This window comes from Peromyscus maniculatus, chromosome 22 (assembly GCF_049852395.1).
Source record: "Peromyscus maniculatus bairdii isolate BWxNUB_F1_BW_parent chromosome 22, HU_Pman_BW_mat_3.1, whole genome shotgun sequence".
In the NCBI taxonomy this organism is placed as follows: Eukaryota; Metazoa; Chordata; class Mammalia; order Rodentia; family Cricetidae; genus Peromyscus; species Peromyscus maniculatus.
Window position 1 is genome coordinate 57,460,033 of NC_134873.1, and position 19,483 is coordinate 57,479,515.

Consider the following 19,483-nt stretch of genomic DNA (forward strand, 5'->3'; position numbering starts at 1 on the left):
GTTTGCTGTGACTGGTTCAGTCTCGCTTGAGAAAGAGGTCAAGATGTGTGTGCTGAGAGTCAGTCACCTGTTGGCAGGAAACCACGCTGGGGTGGAGGCATCTCTTCTCATCTTTCCGCCCTCTCCAGGAGACACACAGGGAGGCAGGAAGCGCTTGCTGCGGTATTCCAGCCTCCGGCACACAGCGTGGCCCTTCACTCACTCACCTGGTCATCTGTGACTGTGAATTTCACCCAGGGAGGAGGATCCTTAGCACGACTACCCACCCTTCGCTGTGGAACCGGCTGATTCTACTTTGAAGAAAAAAAAAAAAAAAAAAAAAAAGAGGAGGCACTCATAGGGGCCCCCAGAATAATTTGGTGACCCCTTTCTAGCTTCTGCGGGTGAACCTAGGTCTCTTCCTTTTGGAGACTTCAGACTTGCCCGGGACAGCTAGCTGGCTTGTGGAGAGAAGCGAAGGTCCAATCTCATACCAGAAAAACTTTGGGGGATCCAGGGTGGAGAAAGGAGCAAGAAGGGGAAGAGGGGCGGGGACAGAAGGAATGCCCGCGCGATGCCTCTCCCCACAACCCCCCCTGCCCAGCAGTCGCCCGGGCCCTCCCTCCCCTTCCCCCTCCCCTGCTCCCTCCCCTTCTCCCTCCCCTTCCTCCCCTCTCCTCTTCCCGGTGTGGATGGCCGCGGCCAGAGTCGGAGCCCCAGCCGCGCTGCCCGTGAGTGAGGGACCGGCCGGAGGAGGCTTGACCCGAGCCCCTCTCCAGGGTGGGGGTCCCCGGGGCTCGCTGGAGTTTGGGGGGGGGCAGAGGACATCTCCTGGGCTCCCCCTCCTCGACATCCTACGGGCGTCCAGGGCCCGCGAGGGGCTGGGCCCCGCAGACTTCTCTGTGCCCTGGGCCTGACTGCAAAGAAAGAAAAGTCCGACTGCAGGAACAGTCAGGTCCGCGGGCGGGACCGGGCGGGGACTGCAGGAACCCATGCGCGGTCCACCCAGACCTGGGCACCAGACCCTGTCGGGCCGAGCGCCTCGGAACTCAAGATCCCCACGCCTCCGATACCCCCTACAGTCTTCCTAGCTCCTGTTCTTGGTGGTCCTGTCCTCCTCTCGCTTCGCGGGGTTCACTTCCATCCCCTCTTTTCCTCTGAGATGACCAGTCAGGCCGAGGCAGCCAGGCCAAGGGGTCGCGCACAGGCGTCGGAACACGGCCTTAATATTCGCTGCAGTAATGACACGCGCCAGGATTAGGCAAGTGGACCCTGTGGGTGCATGTGTTAATGACATTGTATTCCTTGTTAGAACTCGACTACATGTATGGTTCGGTAGCACCCATCTGGGATATCTAGTTGTCTATTTGTCTCTTTTCTTTCCAACTGTTCATCGCCACCCCACCCCCCACCCCAAAAATGACAGTTAATCTAATTTAGACTGCAAAGCTCATAAAGAAAAATAGAATGCTAGCCAAAAAGTTCTGATCAGGGCCGGTGAGATGGCTGAGGGGGTAAAGGTGAGTTGGATTGCCGGGGACCTTAGACAGTGCGAGGAGAAAACCCACTCCCTCGCATGGTTCTCCATATCCAACCCATGGACCCTGGCACACGCCATGCCTCCACTGCTGCCACTTAATGAAAAACAAACAACAGAGAAGCAGCTGTTAGTAAATAAAATACAGAAGCTGGTCTCCCGAAAGCAAAGACTTCAGTCTCCACTAACAGTGTTTAGTGGGAGCTTGCTTTTTCAGACTGCTCTAACCCAGCTATTACAGCCTTCCCTCGGGCTAGAAGTTTTAATTTGCCTGATGTGCTTGGGCAGGAAGGCTGTTGTCTTTCCCCAAGCTGGTCTGCCTGTCTGCAGCCATGCAAACAAGTGAAAGAATAATGGAAGAGGCTAAAATGAGGAGGACCACAAACAAAACAAAAAAGACAGTGCACCTAATCTGACTGCAAAGAGACCCTGGCTTTAGCTGAGTTCTGATTGGTTGGAAGAGCTGCTTAGTCCGTTTGTGTGGTTTTTGTGTCGGGTCCTATTATGGCTGAATCAGTGTTTCCATGATGGACTTGGTCCTCTGGGTGCTTCCAGAAAGCCTGCTGAGTCTTGCGTGGGACTGTGCAGACGGACGCAGAGTAGTTTTTGTTGTGGTTCTGTTTGTGTTTTAGGGATTGAGTGAGGCTGATTGTCTGCCTCACCGACTCCGAGTTGCTGGAGGCAGCCAGGACCTCATCAAAGCTGAGCTGTGTGGGAGGAACTTGGGGGAATGCCGCACTTCACTGTATGAGAGGAATACACCCTTTTGTCTATGTCTTGAGGGTGTGTTTATGTGTGTGTGTGTGTGTGGTGTATGCCTGTGTACATGCATCTGTGGATGGCAGCGGAGGGTATTGGGTATCCCTCTCAATCATCCTCTTGCCTTATTCTCTTGAGACAGGGTCTCTCACTGAACCTGGAGCACACTGTTTTTGTTTTGTTTTGTTTTTCCCAATTGATTGGCAAGCTCCGGCAACATCTTGTCTCTGCTCAGGCATGCCCCCATTTTTGCCAAGTTGAATGTTTTATGTGGGTGCTGAGAATCTGAACTCAGGTCCTTGAGCTATTATCCCCTAAGGAAGACAAGCTTCTGAAAAACTTTTTTTATAAACAACAATGGGATCATAACACATGTTTCAGACAAACTTTTAAAGCAGGTCAGGGTAGAAATAAATATTTAAAGAATGTGGTAATGCAGAGACTCATAACTGCTTTCAGTACTGAGAAGAAGTAACTGCTGATACAGTTACATCCTCCCCTGCGAGGCTCAGGGAACATGGCCGAAGAGAGGGTGGATAGAATGGAAGAACTGAAGGATGGGAAGGCATGCCAAGAAAACCTATTTTTCTGAACGTGGGATGGATGATGTATCCATGAACTCATAGCAACTAGTAGGGCTTCCTGCACAAAACTGGGCCATCAGCCTTCTGTCATGGATGGGGGAGGGGCTCATGAGGCCCCACCCTTCCCTGAGGAGCTACAGATAATGGTTTCTAGGGGGGTATTCCTAGTGCTGTAACTATTGGTAAGTTGTTCTTGCTCAAATAAATAACTCCCTATCCATTCTAAAACAAGTAATCCTAATAAAGTGAAGTGGAACACACACACACACACACACACACACACACACACACACAGAGAGAGAGAGAGAGAGAGAGAGAGAGAGAGAGAGAAAGAGAGATCAGAGAACAATGAGGGAGGAGATGATCAAAGTACATTTTATATACGTATGGCATTGTGAAGGAATAAATAAAAAAAGATTTAAAAAACTGAATTCATTGAAAATGGGGGGGGCACTTATTTTAAACAGGATACAACTCACTTCTGCCCAGTTTGACAGCCCCACATTTGTGTGAATCAGTAAGGCTTTGTCAGTGGTCTCAGAGCATCACAAAGTGTTCGGACCTCCTTCATTGAAATGCTCGTCCTCAAGTGTTGAACTTGTATGGCCTCAAAGCTTAGAAAAACAATGCCCCCTGATAAGAATCTTCCATTTCTTCCTCTTCCTGAGAGTTTTTAATCGTGTATCTAAAGTCTTGGAAGTCAACCTTATACTGTTTGGAGAAAAACTGCCCATCTGGCAATGTTCCCTTTTGCACCCGCCATGGAGTGAATCTAGTTTAAACAGAGTGGTCTGCACCTCAGCATGAGCTTCAAGGCAAGATGCTGGAGATGCCAGAAGACCACGGAAGGGTCCCTGACCTCAGGGTGAGCGTGTTGGATAGTGAGGTGGAGGCCAAATCTCCAAATAGCCAGGAGAAAGTCAGTCACCATCTGGCCATGTCACAGGGGTTGGAAATATAGGAAGTGTGGGATCTACATCTGGAGGGAAGAGGGCAGGGTGTCAGAAGTAAACTCACCTGGAGGAACGCTCCACGGCCTTTAAACACTATGCTGAATACTGAAGCACACAGGAGATACTTAGAGCGCAGGAGTGAATTTAAATAGCAGGTTTTGGATTAGAAAGCACTAGTCTTTTGCTCTTTGAAAATACACCCGTAACAATTGGAATTATATGCTTTGAAATGGATGGGGGGATTACAGTTGCGTTTGCTTTTTTTGTGTGTTTGCCAGGGTTACTTGGCTTTTGACAGTAACGATAGCTAACATTCACCGAGTGTTAAACGCTTCACATGGAGCATTTCATTTTAAACGTCTTTGAGGAAAGAACTATTATTATTTCCATTTGGAGATTCAGAAACCAGGATTAGAGAGGAATTTGCCACGGCTGTCGGCTGTCGGGGCACCAACTGTGGGAAGCAAACCTTGAACTGGTGGTGAAAGTCTATGCACCCCGATTACTGCGGCCCACTGCCCCCACACATAAACTATCAATATTATTATGGAAAAGTAGAAAAAGGAAATACTTCTTGCTGTAATAGAGTCAAATATTTTGATTGCTCATAAAATCTGCCTCCCAAATTCTTCGTCTTCCACTGTCCTTTCTCTTTGGAAGTCTTTGAGAATTGCTCCAGACTTAGAGCACAGTTGGGAAACAGCTCTACCCCATGAGATGTATCCAGAATTCTCTGGAAGCTTCCCAGCCAGACTGGAGTTCCAGGAACCCATGGGATTCTAGTGCAGTTCCAGTATAAGGCTGGAATTTTTGAAGCAGACTAGGCAGATTCTGTCTCCGGAGTTGTCCGCTTGGGCATTCGCTGCTCTTTCCAGCAGTGTGAGTGGGATGGGGAGGCAATCGCATTGTGTCTTGATGCTTAGCTCTATGTAAACAAGGTAGTGAACCGGCATCTGGAAGCCTGGCTCCGTGGGTAATCTCGTGCATTGGCAAGGTTGGCTGATGTTAGTGGCGATGGGGATATTTGGCATGATTCTGGGGCCCAATAGTACTGCCCACTCTCGCAGGGAGCCAGGTCCTCCTCTTTATCCCTCCTCTTTATGGTACTACCTGATTGCTTCAGGAAGATCAGTTTGTTTGTAAGCCCCCCCCCCCAAAAAAAAACAACAACAACAACAACCCTGCTGACTTAGATGTGAGAAGGATTTCTCTCTTCTACTTCTCAAGGAGAGATTTCTGGAAGGTTAATGGTTCTAATAATGGTGACCTCCTCATTGAAAACATTTTGCAGCCAGGTGTGGTGATGCAAGCCTTTAATTCCAGCCCTCAGGAGGCAGAGGCAGGAGGATCTCTGTGAGTTCCAGGACAACCAGGGCTAAGAGTGAGTACTGCTCTTGCAGAGGACCTGAGTTTGGTTTCCAGCACTCATGCAAGGTGGCTCCCAACCGCTTGTAACTCAGGCTCCAGGGATCAGATACCCTCCTCTGGCTTCCATGGGCACCTGTACTCACATGCTCATACCTACCACATACAATACAAAAAAAAATCAACTGATAAATCTCAAAAAAAAAGGAAGAAAAATAGATCTAAGGCTGAAGAATCCTCTGGAATGTTAATATAGGACTAGCCTTAATAATCTTCTTCCCAGGGGCCCAGAAAAGAACCTATGAAAGGCGAGAATTATTTTTGGGAAAAGAATCTAAGTACACCGAGCTCTTTGTCCATCTACTTTATTCCTCTGGGATAAAATCCTATCTACACAGCTTCAGTTCTGTTCTCGTGCCCAGCTCCTTTCTTGCCTGATTTCTCTCTACCTTTATCCGCTGTCCCCTCTAAGTTCTACCTTAATTCTCTCATCTTAGATCATCTGCCTCATCTTGGTCTTTCTCATCTCGTTCTTCCTCATCTGGATCTTCCTCATCTTCCATCTCATTCTTCTAGTTCTCTATCTACTTCTCCCGTTCTTTTCTCTCCTCTCCGTCTAGTCTTCTCTGAAAATAAAACTGCCTTTTTATCCCTTTGACCCTTATCTCTCCAGCTATTTCTGCTCCCGCCATTTCTGGCAAGTGTGCTCTGTCACTAGGCAACTTGGCTAGGCAACTTCCATCATAGCTAGATGTACCTGTAAGTTGGAACTGTTTAGTTTTGAGTTAATTGTTAAGGGTGGATCTAAAACTAGTGATAAGACTTTGGAAAGGAGAAAGTTAAGCTTAATTAGCACATCTGCCAGGCCTTCTCAAACAGGTAGTCTGGATGCTTAAGTCTATTCTAGAGAGTACAGAGATATCTCTGATAAGGTACTTTCCTCCGTCTGAGGATGGACCTGGCCGGATGCTGCCAGTGATGATAATTACAGGGAGACTTGAACTGGGGTTCTGGCTGTGCATAGCTGTCAGCACAGAAGGTTATCTAAATATTTCTTTAGTAGAGGGGGAAATGGTGCCCAATAAATGATGGAAAAGCTACAATAGCACATGAGAAATTCATAGTAAGAAACAGCTAACAATCAAAAACCAATATCACCAAGACTCCTTGAGCCTCAGCTTGATGTCTGGAAGGCCCTTGGCTTCTTCCAGGTATTAGCTTGTCATAATCAGCTGAAATCCTACTTCATATATTTTTGCGGCTTGCAGCAGGATCCCTTCCCAAATTATCACACACATTATCAGAGATTTCTTTCTGGTCTCGGTGGTGGGAAGATGTATGTCCCTTTGAGAAGTTTGCCTGTGACCCCTACTGGGTGCTATGACTCCACCATTATTTGGTGTTTATCTTTTCTCATTTGGCCAAAGGAAGCTCACAGCCAACTTCTGCTGAAGTAGCACTTTCTGGGCCTTTATTTTTGACAACTGGTGATGTACATTCTCTATTTCCTACCTATTCTCTCTCATGCTTGCTTCTACCACAGCATTTTACCGTATTTATTCAGTGCGTTTAGGGCGCTGTTACTACTCTAAAAATACTTTTTATTTGGAATTATGTGTATGTATGTACGGTTAAGTCTAGAGAGGACGTTGATGGCTGCAGCTGGAGTTACAGGCCATGAGTCACCTGATACTAGAAATTAGGAGCTGGACTCAGATTCTCCACCAAGAGCTCTCTCTCCAGTCGTGACTACAGATCCTCCACGCTTTTCATCTCATCAGTGTAAATTTACAATCTCTGCTCCTCCTTTTGCCCTCCCTGCCTCCTCCCTGCCCAGGTTTTCCTATCTACCCCAGGCTGGCCTTAAACTAGCTTTGTAACACAGGCTGATCTCGAACTCACATCCCTGTTTTCACCACCTTTCTCCTGGGATTACATGAAGTTCTCTTGTACGGGCTCCTGGGTAAATTTTAAAATATTTGTGTTCCTGGAAGTATCTTTAGTTTTCGATCACTCGGAAATGGAGAACTCCATGTAAAAATTTCCCTCAGATCGACGAGGGAGGAGCTGTGTTATTTTTTTGTCTTCCCAAACCCATTGCTGCCGGTTAGAGATCTGATGGCAAATGATTGTCATTTCAAGCAATTTGTCTTCTCCCCAATAGCCTCTAGGGTTGGTTTTTTTTTTTTCATTTTTTATAAGTATTTTTTTTATGATTCACCTGTCAGTCAGCATTTGTGTTTTCATAGTTGAGTGACCTTAGTTTTTTTTCCTCTGTCTCCCATACTTAAAATATAAATAATAACAGTTCCACTCCAAGCATTATTGAGGAGATAATGCACAAGAAAATGTTAGAATAGCCCTTGACATATAAGGAGGCACAAAAGAATTGCTATTACTGTTACTTTCACAATTTTAAAGGACTTTGCGTCCCCTTTGGATTTTACTAGCTTATGTCAATCAGTTTTTGTTTACTTGCATGCGCACAGACATAGGAAATTCTATGAGATTTTTACTAACATTACATTTAATTTTTACTGATGTCTTTCTCACAGAATTCTCTAAGAACTGAATCCAGGCATCACACATTCGACAGTTGAGTTACGTCACCAGCTCTTTTTTGCTCTTCTTTTGAGACCAGATCTCACTAAATTGCTCAGATTGGCCTTCAGCTTACTCTGTATACCATGCAGGCTTTGAACTTGCAATCTCCCTGCCTTAATCTCCTTGGTAGCTGGGATTATAGGCCTGCACCACAGGCCTGGCTTATACCGATATCTTAACAATGTTAGATCTTGCTGTCTCCTTAAGAAAGTATTTATCATCATCATCATCATCATCATCGTGTGTGTGTGTGTGTGTGTGTGTGTGTGTGTGTGTGTGTGTGTGTGTGTGCTGTAGGTCAGCAGGTAACTTTTAGAGTTGCTTCTCTCCTTCTACCTTTGCATGGGTTCTGGGGATAAAGCCCAGATTGTCAGGTTTACAGGGCAAGCTCCTTCACCAGCTAAGACATCTCTACAGGTTCTTCCTATATCTTTTTATTTAGGTGAAGGAAAACTAGCAATTTCCATTGCAGATGTCTTATATCACTTCACAGTCATTGTTTCCTATAGATTTTTTTGTTGTTGTTGGAGACAGGGTTTCTCTGTGTAGCTTTGGAGCCTTTCCTGGAGCTCATTCTGTAGCTCAGGCTGGCTTAAACTCACAGAGATCCGCCTGCCTCTGCCTCCTGAGTGCTGGGATCAAAGGCATGCGCCACCAATACCTGGCTTCCTGTAGATTTTGTTCATATTTTCAATAACATTCTATTTTCCAATTTACTATTTTCTGGATAATAGAAACACTTCTGGCTTAAAATTTTTATTCTCTTACCCATCATTCTCCCTGGCCTCTTTTCTTTACTCAGTAGTCTGTATAGGCACTCTAGAATTTTCTATGTAATCACAAAACAACAATAATTGTGAGCCACCATGTGGTTGCTGGGAATTGAACTCAGGACCTTTGGAAGAACAAGCAGTGCTCTTAACCTCTGAGCCATCTCTCCAGCCCCCCATGTCTTTTTCTTGTCTTATTACATTGGTAGCATTCAGTAGTAATATGTAGGCAACTTTGCTCCTTGTCTTTAAAGTGTTCTCTTAAAGATCCAGTAAGTATAAAGTTGGCTTAATGTTTTAGTAGATTGTCTTTATTAAATTAAGGGCTTTCCTTCCATTCTTACTATTTTTTAGCAAGATAAAAATTGTATAACACCTGACTTTATGTACTTTTTAAAAATGCTTTCTTAGCCAGGCGGTGATGGCGCACGCCTTTAATCCCGGCACTCGGGAGGCAGAGGCAGGCGGATCTCTGTGAGTTCGAGGCCAGCCTGGGCTACCAAGTAAGCTCCAGGAAAGGTGCAAAGCTACACAGAGAAACCCTGGAAATGGAAAAAAAAAATGCTTTTTTATGGAAGTTATATGAGATGATCATATATTTCTTTTTCCATATTATAATGTGAAAAATAATATGAACTAATATATCTACATGTATCAACACATATATACATACATAGATATTTAATCTTTGATTCTATAGTCTATCATTTACTAATACTTTATTTAGAGGTTTTGTAAGTGTTTACTAGTGAAATTGTTCTAAAATTTCCTTTGGTTGGGCATGGATACCTTTAGTCCCAGCACTTGGAAAAAAGAGGCAGATGGATGTCTATGAGTTTGAGGCCAGCCTGGTCTACATAGCAAGTTACAGAACAGCCACGGCCATGTGGTGACACCCTGTCTCCAAAAAACTAAAATGCAAACATTTCCTTTGTTCTCTTATTCTTGTTTTGTTTTGTATCAAGTTTAAATTAGTCCTATTAAATAAGTTGGGTAGCTTTTCCTCATATATGTTTTTTTGAACAGTTTATAAGATATAAAGATTAGGGCTGGAGAGATGGCTCAGAGGTTAAGAGCACTGGGAGCTCTTCCAGAGGTTCTGAGTTCAATTCCCAGCAACCACATGGTGGCTCACAACCATCTGTAATGAGATCTGGCGCCCTCTTCTGTATACATAATAAATAAATAAATCTTAGAAAAAAAAGATATAATGATGATATGTTCTTTAATAATTGGTAAAACTAACTATAAAGCCACTTAGGTCACTTATATAGCGCACAGGTGTCAGGTTTTTGATACCTTCCTGTTCTCTTTTCTTTTTTAGTATGAAGTCTCACGTAGTCTACACTGGTCTTGAACCTGCTCTGTAACCAGGGTTGTCCTTGAATTCCTGATCCTCCTTCCTACCTGTACCTGCCAGGTGCTGGGAGTATGGATGTGTGTTACCATATTCTGTCTCCACACTGGTTTCCATGTACGCGCGCGCGTACACAGGTCAGATGACCTACATGGAGTTGGTTCTTGGCTTCCACAATGTGGGTTCTGGGGATTGAACTCAGGTTTTCAGGCTTTTTTGTTTGTTTGTGTGTTGGTTTGTTTTGCTTTTCCAGCTTTATTTAGAAAATCAAATCCAGGTTCTGCCCCCCTCCCCCACCCCAGCCGTAATTTAAATAATTTAGAGACAGAGTGGGAGGGGACAGAACAGAAGGAGAGGGAGAAGGGTCCCTACAGTCGCCTTGGTGCCCGCCTCTTGCTCAACTTCCTGTTCAAGGCAGCTTCTTATCTCTCTCCCCTGATGTTTATTGGGACTCTCAGCTCCTCCCAGGACCCCTGGGTCATGGGGTCAGTGAAGGAGGATGCAGCCTCACTGGCCAGGTCCCAGATAGCCTCAACCCTTCCGGCTGCTGGTGCCACTGCGCCCCGGTGGATGTCTGTCAGGCGACGCCCCGGGCAGCATTCTCTTCACAGTTCTCCAGAAGTGGGCAGCCTGCCTCTCCTTGAGTGCAGACTCTGGGTGAGGGTGGATCAGCAGGCTCTTGATGGCCAGCAGCACATGCCGGATGCCCAGCTCAGCCATCCAGTCCTTCTTGAGCCCGTTGGCACAGATCTCACCCTTGGCACTGACATTGGGTAGAAGATCTTAGTCCGTAGCCCTTGGGTAGGGAGGCGGGGAAGTCCTTGTCCAGTAGGAGTTTCCTACAGAACAGGCCTCCAGCATAGGGGTCCCCTCAGGGCCTTCGATGGTGACCTGCAGGGCGGTGAGGTGCTCCTCATTGATGCCATCAGGTGAGTTATCTCCTTGGACACTAGATAGATGGTGTGGGGAGGCAGATTCTCTAAGTTGGAGTTCATGATGGCTGGAGACAGGGAAGGGGAAAGTGCCTTTTATCTGTTTAGACCGTGAATGCTTGAAAAATATTTATTGGCTATTTGCATTTCCTTCCTTCCTTCCTTCCTTCCTTCCTTCCTTCCTTCCTTCCTTCCTTCCTTCCTTCCTTCCTTCCTTTCTTTCTTTTTTTTTTTAGAACTGTTTAGTTCATTGACCCATTTATCGATTGGTAGTTTTTTGTTTTTAATTTTGATGTGTGGTTTTTGTAGCTCTTTGTGTAGTCTGTGTAGTAAGCGCTTGTCTGAAGTCCAGGTAGCAGGATTTTCTCTTATTCTGCCGGCTGTCTGTTCCCTCTGCTGATAAAAGTATGTTTTGCTGTGCAGAACCTTTTTAGCTTCATGTGACCTCATTTGTTAATGCTTGGGGCTATTTTCCATGCTATTGGGGTTCTGTTGAGAGTTTTTTTTTCTTTTCTTTTTTTTTTTTTTTTTTTTTTTTTTGCCTATACTGTATCCTAAAGTGTTTTCCCTTAGCAGTTTCCAGTACTTCTAGATTTATTTATTATTTATGTATATCTGTGAATATTTCTGTGAATGTGTGACGTGCATGCCCATGGAGGTCAGAAGAGGGTTTCAGACCCCCCCTGGAGCTGAAGTTACAGGTAGTTGGGGGCTAGGAAACGAACGAGTCCTTTAGGAGAGCAGTAAGTACTCCCAACTGCCCGACTGTCTCACCAGCCCTCTCTTCTTAACCTTGAGGAACCAAGACTGACCACAGCTCTGCTCTCTCTGACCCCGCTTCAGCTCCAAGTCACAAGGGAAGACAAATAGATGTTGGAGTTGAGCAGAACTGGATTGCAACGCTAGCTTTGCGGCCGCCGAGGCGTGCATCCTTCGGCAAGGCACTTTTGGTCTCCACAGCTCAGCTGCTTCCTCTATAGAAAGAGCAATAAGAAAGCCTGATAAGTGTATCAGAATCCATAGGGATCACAGGAAATAGTGAGCCCTGGTCGTATGTTAATATCCACACATGGCAGTCACCTCCCGTTGCCTACCCTCTGCGTAGACTGTTTCAATGAGGCCCGTGCTTCAGGGAGTCTAGCCTGACGGGCCATGGCCACACCTCCAGATAGCTCAGTTTTCTCGGTAATCAGTTTAGATGCTCTTGGATGACTTCCTCGAGGTTTTGACTTGGCCGTTGGCAACCCTCACCATTCAGCTGCTGGGCTCTTCATCAGGGTGATTGTGGCCACCAAAGGACAGTGTCCCCCTAATCAGAACCATCTCCTGGTTTTATTTGTTGGTGGTTTTGTCTCTTAAGGAAACCAAACCCTTAATTTCATTATTCTTGTGAAAGTTTTAAATGCACCAGTTCCTCGCTGCTTCGGGCCCTAGATTTTCCTGGTGGGGTCATGAAGGAAGGGCCTGAGACATGGGAGAGTAGAGAATGCATGAAGACATGACCAGGGGAGGAGAACTCAGCTTGAGAATTTAAGACCGAAGGCGTGCCTGTTTTATAACCGCCATTTATCAGGGGCCGCTGGCATCTGTATTTAGCTCAGAGAATGCTGAGCTGTGCAAGAGTCTTATTGGTAACTATGATGATGGAATGGTGAGGTGGGTCAGTGGGGCAGGCACTCACCATCAAGCTAATGTCGAACTGAATTCAGTCCTTGGGACCCACGTGGTGGAAGGAGAGAACCGACCCCTACAAGTTGTCCTCTGACCGCTGATGGATCGCCCCACCCTCAGCACACAAACAAATAAATATAATTTTAAAAGGAGAAATAATGAAGATGATAGCTAGGTCTGTTCTGAAGTAGAGGGAAAGATCACTATGAAAACAAAATGTAATTGGAATTACGGATATATTTCCATTTAAATATCTGTGGCTCGAGCATAAAAATAGCTTTTCCACTGCGGAGCTCGGCCAAGGGCTTTGTGGAAAGAGCGCCGAGCGTCTAATGGAACACAGCCACGACCCAGGAATTCAGAGGCAGGCTGACACACTGGCTGCTGCTCATCCCTTGGAACGCTTCCCCCCCCCCCCCCCCCCCCCCCCCCCCCCCCCCGCCTAGTTCACTGCAACCCATTTTCAAAGCCAATTTGGAGGGTTAGAAAAGTAAAAATGAAGTTACAAACCTCATCTTTTTCTTTTTCCCTCCCCCTCTTCCTCTCTCCCCTTCCCTTCCCCTCATCCTCCCTCCCCTCCCCCCTTCCTTTCTGAGACAGGGTCTTATCGCCCACCGTGGCTCATCCTGAATTCCTATTCCCCCTGTCTTCTCCAGAGCTGGGCTTATAGAAATGAACCACATGCCTGGCTCAAACCTTGTTTGTGTTGGCCCCCTGTTAGCATGAATACAAACAGAGAAAGGTTTTAATCTTCAACTCTTTACACCCAGAGAATCCCACCTCCGTGCGGCTGCAGGCCTGTCACTCACTTGTGGCTTGAATCAGACCCTCCTCAGTCCTGTTGTGAACATCCCAGGGCCTTTGCTGGGCGTGGTTTGGGTGTCCAGCCCTGGTCGTTCTAAAGCAATGTCCATCTGATCAGGTGCTCCTAATTGTAAGAAAAAAAGTCTTGTGGGAAAAGTGATCGGGGCTCTTCTGAGAATCAGGTGGTAGAGTCAGGGCCCTCCGGGCAGGTGCAGACTTGCTGGACTGTCATTTCCTCCAGTGAGAGGAGAAACTCCATTTGCCTGCTGACCTCGTCCTCGTTGTCAGCCATCTTTGAGGGTGAGCTGTCTATATGCTGGGGCTGGGCCACCCTCCACAGCCCCCGCTTGTCAGGGTCTGCCTCCTCCTCACCCACACATCCCCCTCTTCTGCCAGATGTTTCTACTTAACTGTTCACATGTGCACATCCTGTGCGCCAGCCTGCCTGACAGGAGGGGGAGCCTCCCCCAGCTCCCACGGGGGCACTGGAGAGGCTGTGTGACTTTAGTTACAGAGGTGCAGCTTCTCCTCGCGTGAGACAGGCGCTCACACCTTGGGTCGTCTCCTAAACTGCCTGAGCTGTTCATTCTCCATCCAGCAGCTCACCCAGACCCTTAGCCCCTTCTCTTCTAGAACTTTCCTAGTTTTTTTTTTTTTTTTCTTCTTACTCTGGGTTGCTGGACCTTCTCACTGTTTCCTGGCCCTGGACTTTGCATTGTTTGGGACGTCTCCCCACCTTTGGATGTGTGTGGCCCAGGCACTCAGCCACCCCTTATTGAACCACTGCTCGGGTGCTGTCTGTTAGCAGTGGTGTCTGGGACAGAGCCCCTGTGGGGCGCCACAAGGAGTGTGGCAGAGTTCTGGGAGAAATCGTCCCCAAGCTGTGAGAGGTACACATGACAGACAATTTCTTCTTTCTTCTTTTGTTTTAGACTTTGAATAGAAGCATGTAGGGCAGGAGTCATCAGGTCCAACCCCAGCTTCTCTCGTGAAGTCTCCACCCACCTCTCCTACTTTTAACCTGACCCTGGCCCTCCCTTCTGCCCTCAGTACTGTTATAGCATGTATTTCAAAATCTCAGTCTGCAATCTGTCCCCCTTCCTCCCTCTCCTGGCCTCCCCCCGCCCCCACACTCTCTCGAGGATCTTCCTATGCATCCTCTTTCTCTTGGCCTGAAACTCGTTGTGTAGACCAGGCTGGCCTCGAACAACGGCACGTGCCACCATGTCTAGCTGCTGTTTATTTATCCCTTTTTAAAATGTTTTCTCTGGCTCCTCATAGTATTTAGGGTAAAGTCCAAGTTGTTATTGTGGTGTCCTTGCCCACCCGTGGGTCTTTTTGGGGTTGCCTCCTGTCTCCAACTGTGCCTCTCCAACCAGGGTGGGGCTCTCTCGGCCTCTGTCTTGCACACTTGCTCTGTTTTGCCTTATTAATTATGTCAACCTTCATGGTGCAGCTCAGACACTGTCTTAGTTACTGTTCTATGACTGTCAAGAGACACCATGACCAAGGCAACTTAGTAAAGGAAAAGCACTGTGGGCTTCCTTGCAGTTTTAGAGGGTCAGTCCATTGTCATCAGTCACGGCGGGAAACAGATAGGCATGGCACTGGAGCAATAGCTGAGAGCTTTACATCCTGATTTGCAGGCAACAGGCAGAGAGAGAGAGAGAGACAGAGACAGAGAGAGACAGAGAAGGAGAGAGACACACAGAGAGAGAGAGAACCTGATGTGGGCTTTTGTAATCCCAAAGCCTACTTCCAGTGACACACCTTCTCCAACAAGGACACACCTCCTAATCCTTCCCAAACAGTTCCACTCCCTGGTAACTAGGCATTCAAATATATGAGCCTGTGGGGGCCATTTTTATTCGAACCACCACAGATGCCTGACTCTTCCTGAAGTCTTTTACAACTCCCAAGGGACAGGAGCTTCAACCCCCCTCCCTTCAGTTATGGACATTTAAAAACTTTCTTAACGATGAATTTATTTTGTGTATGTGTGTATTGTGTGTGTAGGCACACATGCAGAGGTCAGAGGACAATTTGTGTGAATCAGTTTCTAATATGCAGATTGCTGAAACCGAACTGAGGCCATCAGGTTTGGTGGCAGGCACCTTTCCCAGGATGAGGGCCGAGGAACCCTGCATTTGTCTCTACCACGTTGTTAGCATTTGAGGGTGGCCCTTACAGGACAGAGAATTCTCTGACGTTGCATACTGTGAGTGCTTTCATTTTAAGGTTGCTGAATAATCAATCATTGTTGAATGTGCTCATGCATGAGAGAGTTAGCACGCATGCATGCACACGCGCATGCACGCACTGCATGAGCACCCTCCCCAAGACACAGATCCCTAGGGGAAGATTGTTTTAACTTTTAAAATATTTCCTAAACACATATTACTGTCTCAGTGGGTTACTGTTTATATAAAAGTGGACAGAATGCATAAACATGCAAAGTAGGGAAAAATTAGCCCCAATCATACTCAGAAGACAGGCACAACATAGCCTTGCTCCCACTTGACTACAACAGGAAGAATATGGAAAACAAAGCTATCTCACATTCATCTTTTTAAGCTGTGCTATCTTGAGATCAACCTCTACCTTTCTGGGCCCCTCCTGCTCTATTTGTCAAGTGAAATTTGAGAAAACGCAGCCGGAAATGCCTGTTGAACGTTCTAGAGTTGTCTCCTAGAGACAAACAACTTGCAGTCCTCTGTTCAAGTGGAATGAACTCGGGGCTGTCCACTGTTGGCCTCATGACAGTCCCTCAGCTTTGGCGTGCAGTGGGGCAAGAGGCCCACGGCTATGGAGCGAGCACAGAGTTCATGGGTCGGCTGTGTGAGACGCTGGCCAAAGCAGATGGGGCAGCCGTGTCTCATGACAGGGCGAGGTTAAGGCTCATGGCGGTGTGTGGTTAAGCCTCGCCACTGCCCGAAGGAGGGTAGAGGGGGCAGTGTGCTGCCGGGGGCAGTCTGAACACTCTTTCTGCTCTGACGAAGTATGGGAAGACCCAGTGTTGGTCATCATCAGCTTCTTTAGGTTAGCTGAAAGGTAGGTAAGGGAAGGCTGCTTAAACCCAACATAGACGGATCCTGGAGGATGCATAGACTAGAGTTAATGTGAGAGAGGAGAGTTTAATCCAGTCGAGATGAGAATGAAATGAACTCACACAATAATAAGGTTTCTATCACTGAGAGTCTATGCAGCTTCTGGCTAATTCCTCAGGAGGGATGTCCTTTTAAAAATTCCTAGCTAGGCAAGGTGGCTCATGCCTTTAATCCCAGCACCAAGGAGGCAGAGACCAGAGGCTGGCTGGGGCTCAGGGGCCAACCAGCCTAGCCTAATTGGTGAGCTCCAACTCTCTGGGAGAGATTCCGAGTCAGCAAACAGGTTGTACTAGTCACCTTTCTATTGCTGTGATAAAATACCGCAACCAAAGGCCACTTAAGGGAGAAAGTGATTACTTGGGCTTATGGCTTTAGAGGGAGGAGAGTCCCTAATGGCAGGGAGGCGTGTCAGCAGGAAGGAGGCGTGGCAATAGGAGGGAGGCGTGGCTGCAGGAGGGAGGCGGGGCTGCAGGAGGGAGGCGGGGCTGCAGGAGGGAGGCGGGGCTGCAGGAGGGAGGCGGGGCTGCAGGAGGGAGGCGGGGCTGCAGGAGGGAGGCGGGGCTGCAGGAGGGAGGCGGGGCTGCAGGAGGGAGGCGGGGCTGGAAGGGGAGAGATCACATCCTCAACCACAAACACGAAGCAGAAAGAGGGACCTTGGAAGTGAAGCAAGCTATGACCTCCCAAAGCCCGCCTCTGATGACCTATTTCTTCCCAGACTGAGCCACCAATGGGAACTGAGTGTTCAAATGAGGGTTATTTCTCATTCAAACCATCACAAAAGTGGAGAGTGCTGGATACTGACACAAAAATTCATGTCTGGACTCCACACGCATGTGCACACAAGTTGCCCTTTGACTTCCACATGCGCGCGCGCACGCGCACACACACACTCACACACACAAAATTCCTGAATTATGAACTTGGAATAAGTTAGGGACCTTTTTAAAAAGTTTTAATTTTAGGAGACCCCCCCCCCCATAAGATAAACTCTCAGATCTCATGCCTCTTCCTTTTGTGATGTGATCTGGCGAACCTTGCTGTCCTGGTGACTGGCCTTTGGGGACTCTAGTTGTGTCTCCCTCCCCCCGCCCCCAAAGCAGAGCTCTCTGAATTGGACTTAATGTGTCAGGACATGGCCTGGCCAGGGTTCTCTGGGGACATTCCAACACTTTGTACTTGCGGTGAACGAGGCTTCCTGCTCTGAGCTGAGCTGTACCCGTGCCTCAGATGATGCAGGCCTAGTTTGCCTTCCCTTCAGCTTTTCTCTGCTGGATGAGTGTCTAACCTAGACCCTGACTCTCCGACTTGGAGAGTCCATTCGAGGAACCACCCTGGTAGCTTTCTTAGCTTTCTCAAAGCCACACACTTCACCCAAAATGCCTGCCCTCCCGGCTCCTTCCTCTTTTTCCTTTTATTTATTTATTTTTCTAATCTCCCCTGTCTCTCCTCTCCGTGCTAAATAGTACCACATTTCTACATGTCCGGGCTTTATTTTTTTCCGTCCCTCAAGTTCTTTGCCTTCCCAGTTTGGGTAGGAATGTGGGTGACTTGCAAGCCCCATTGTGCACACGGAGAAAGATGCCCAGGGAGGGGTCACGTGGAGCGACGGCCAGGACACAGTTTCCCGACTTCCCCGCCGGCCTCTGGCCTGGACAGCACGCTCTGTTTGCTAACAGCACTGGATTCACACTGCAGCAAAGCCTTTTCTCTCTGTGTGGTCATCGTACCAGAAGAATTTGCTTGGGAACCATTCCCAGGCTCTTAGAGACACAGAGTCTGAGTCCGCACGGAAGCCCGATAACAGCAGTGCATCAGTAGCTCCCGATGCTTTGGACTTCCAGGGCCACACTCATCACGCTGTGTAATGCTCCCCAAGGTCCCTGAAGGTTGAAAGCCTGACATTTTACAATCAAGACCCAAGGCAGGTGAAGGAGACCTGAGCAGAGTTGCTGGTTCCTAATGTAAGCCTTCCCAGGAGGTAGCCTCACTTCAGGAAAACCATGAAAAGGACGGAGCTGTTTCTGCCTTGTGTGAAAGGCAGTGGGGAACTTGGAGGCGGACCTAGGGTTCTGGGTGTGGCAGTTGGTAGCCGATGTGGCATTTGGAGGCCAGGAGACACAGTGGAACTGATGTGGTCCCTCTGTAGTGAGGAAGACTGCTGTCCCAGGCACAACAGTGCACTGTTGTGTAACTCAACCTGGGTCATCCACCATTCCAAGGATCAAGCCCCGCCCTTGACCCTCTAATGGGAAGATGAGGCTCTACTACCCCTGTGCGCCGGGGAAAGCTGTACATGGACCCTCATCCTGTTGGCTCAGCCTGGACCTTGCATGTCTCCCTCACCAGGCTTCTACCCTTGTAGCCAGCAATCTTTTCTCCACAGTGGCTGCCTACCTGGTTCTGAGCCTGCACTGTGAGAGCCTGTGCTGCCGGGGGTGAATTTCCCCGGCCATCCATGCTGCCACAGCCCCCCTTTCCTTCCCACAAATAAACAGCTGCTCCCCTGTGTGTTCCTGGGTACAGTCCTACACTCCTAGGGATCCTGTGAGGCACTCTGGGATCAGTGGAAACTTGCCTGGTGCCAGGATCTTTACCAAACATTTCCTGGACTCTAGGTCCTTAGCCTACACCGGGACAAGGAACCCAGATGTGAGGAAGACCCCTCAGTCCCAAGCCCGAGTGGAGACTCGAGGAGACACCCAGCCTTTGGTAACAGTGTTTTGGGGAGCTCCAGCTTGGATTCTGGACCAGTCACCAAACACACCCGCTCTGAGCTTTCCTGGGAATGCCCTGTGCATCTGCCAGACTCACCAGGTCCTGACAACTACCTTGGGACTTTGCTGTCCTAGTCTTTGACTGCTAGGCTATTAATAACTATTTAATAACTATTGCTACAGAGCAGAGCGGCTTTCATCAGTGGTTGGATGGAGGAGCAAATGTGGTATATCCACACAGCACAGTATTATACAGCCTTAGAAAGGGATGGGATGCCGATTCGCGCTTTAGTTTGAGTCAGACTTGAGGACATTATGCTAAGAGAAATAACCAGACTCAGAGGACA

The 19,483-nt window shown here is 47.7% G+C and overlaps 1 protein-coding gene and 1 pseudogene across 2 annotated transcripts in view; one reads left to right on the forward strand and one right to left on the reverse strand.

The window, feature by feature from the left end:
- The first annotated feature begins 597 nt into the window (after nt 1-597).
- Nucleotides 598-19,483, forward strand: part of Ston1 (stonin 1) — a 45,778-nt gene continuing 26,892 nt past the window's right edge. Inside the window, exon 1 of one of the 2 annotated variants that reach the window (XM_016004286.3) lies at nt 598-710. The gene's annotated coding sequence lies outside the window, so the exon portion shown is untranslated. Of the gene's footprint in view, nt 711-740; nt 760-19,483 lie in introns of those variants that run through there. The other variant, XM_076559242.1, reaches the window with a different exon arrangement.
- LOC102904266 (ubiquitin-conjugating enzyme E2 S pseudogene) lies at nt 10,227-11,015 on the reverse strand (annotated as a pseudogene).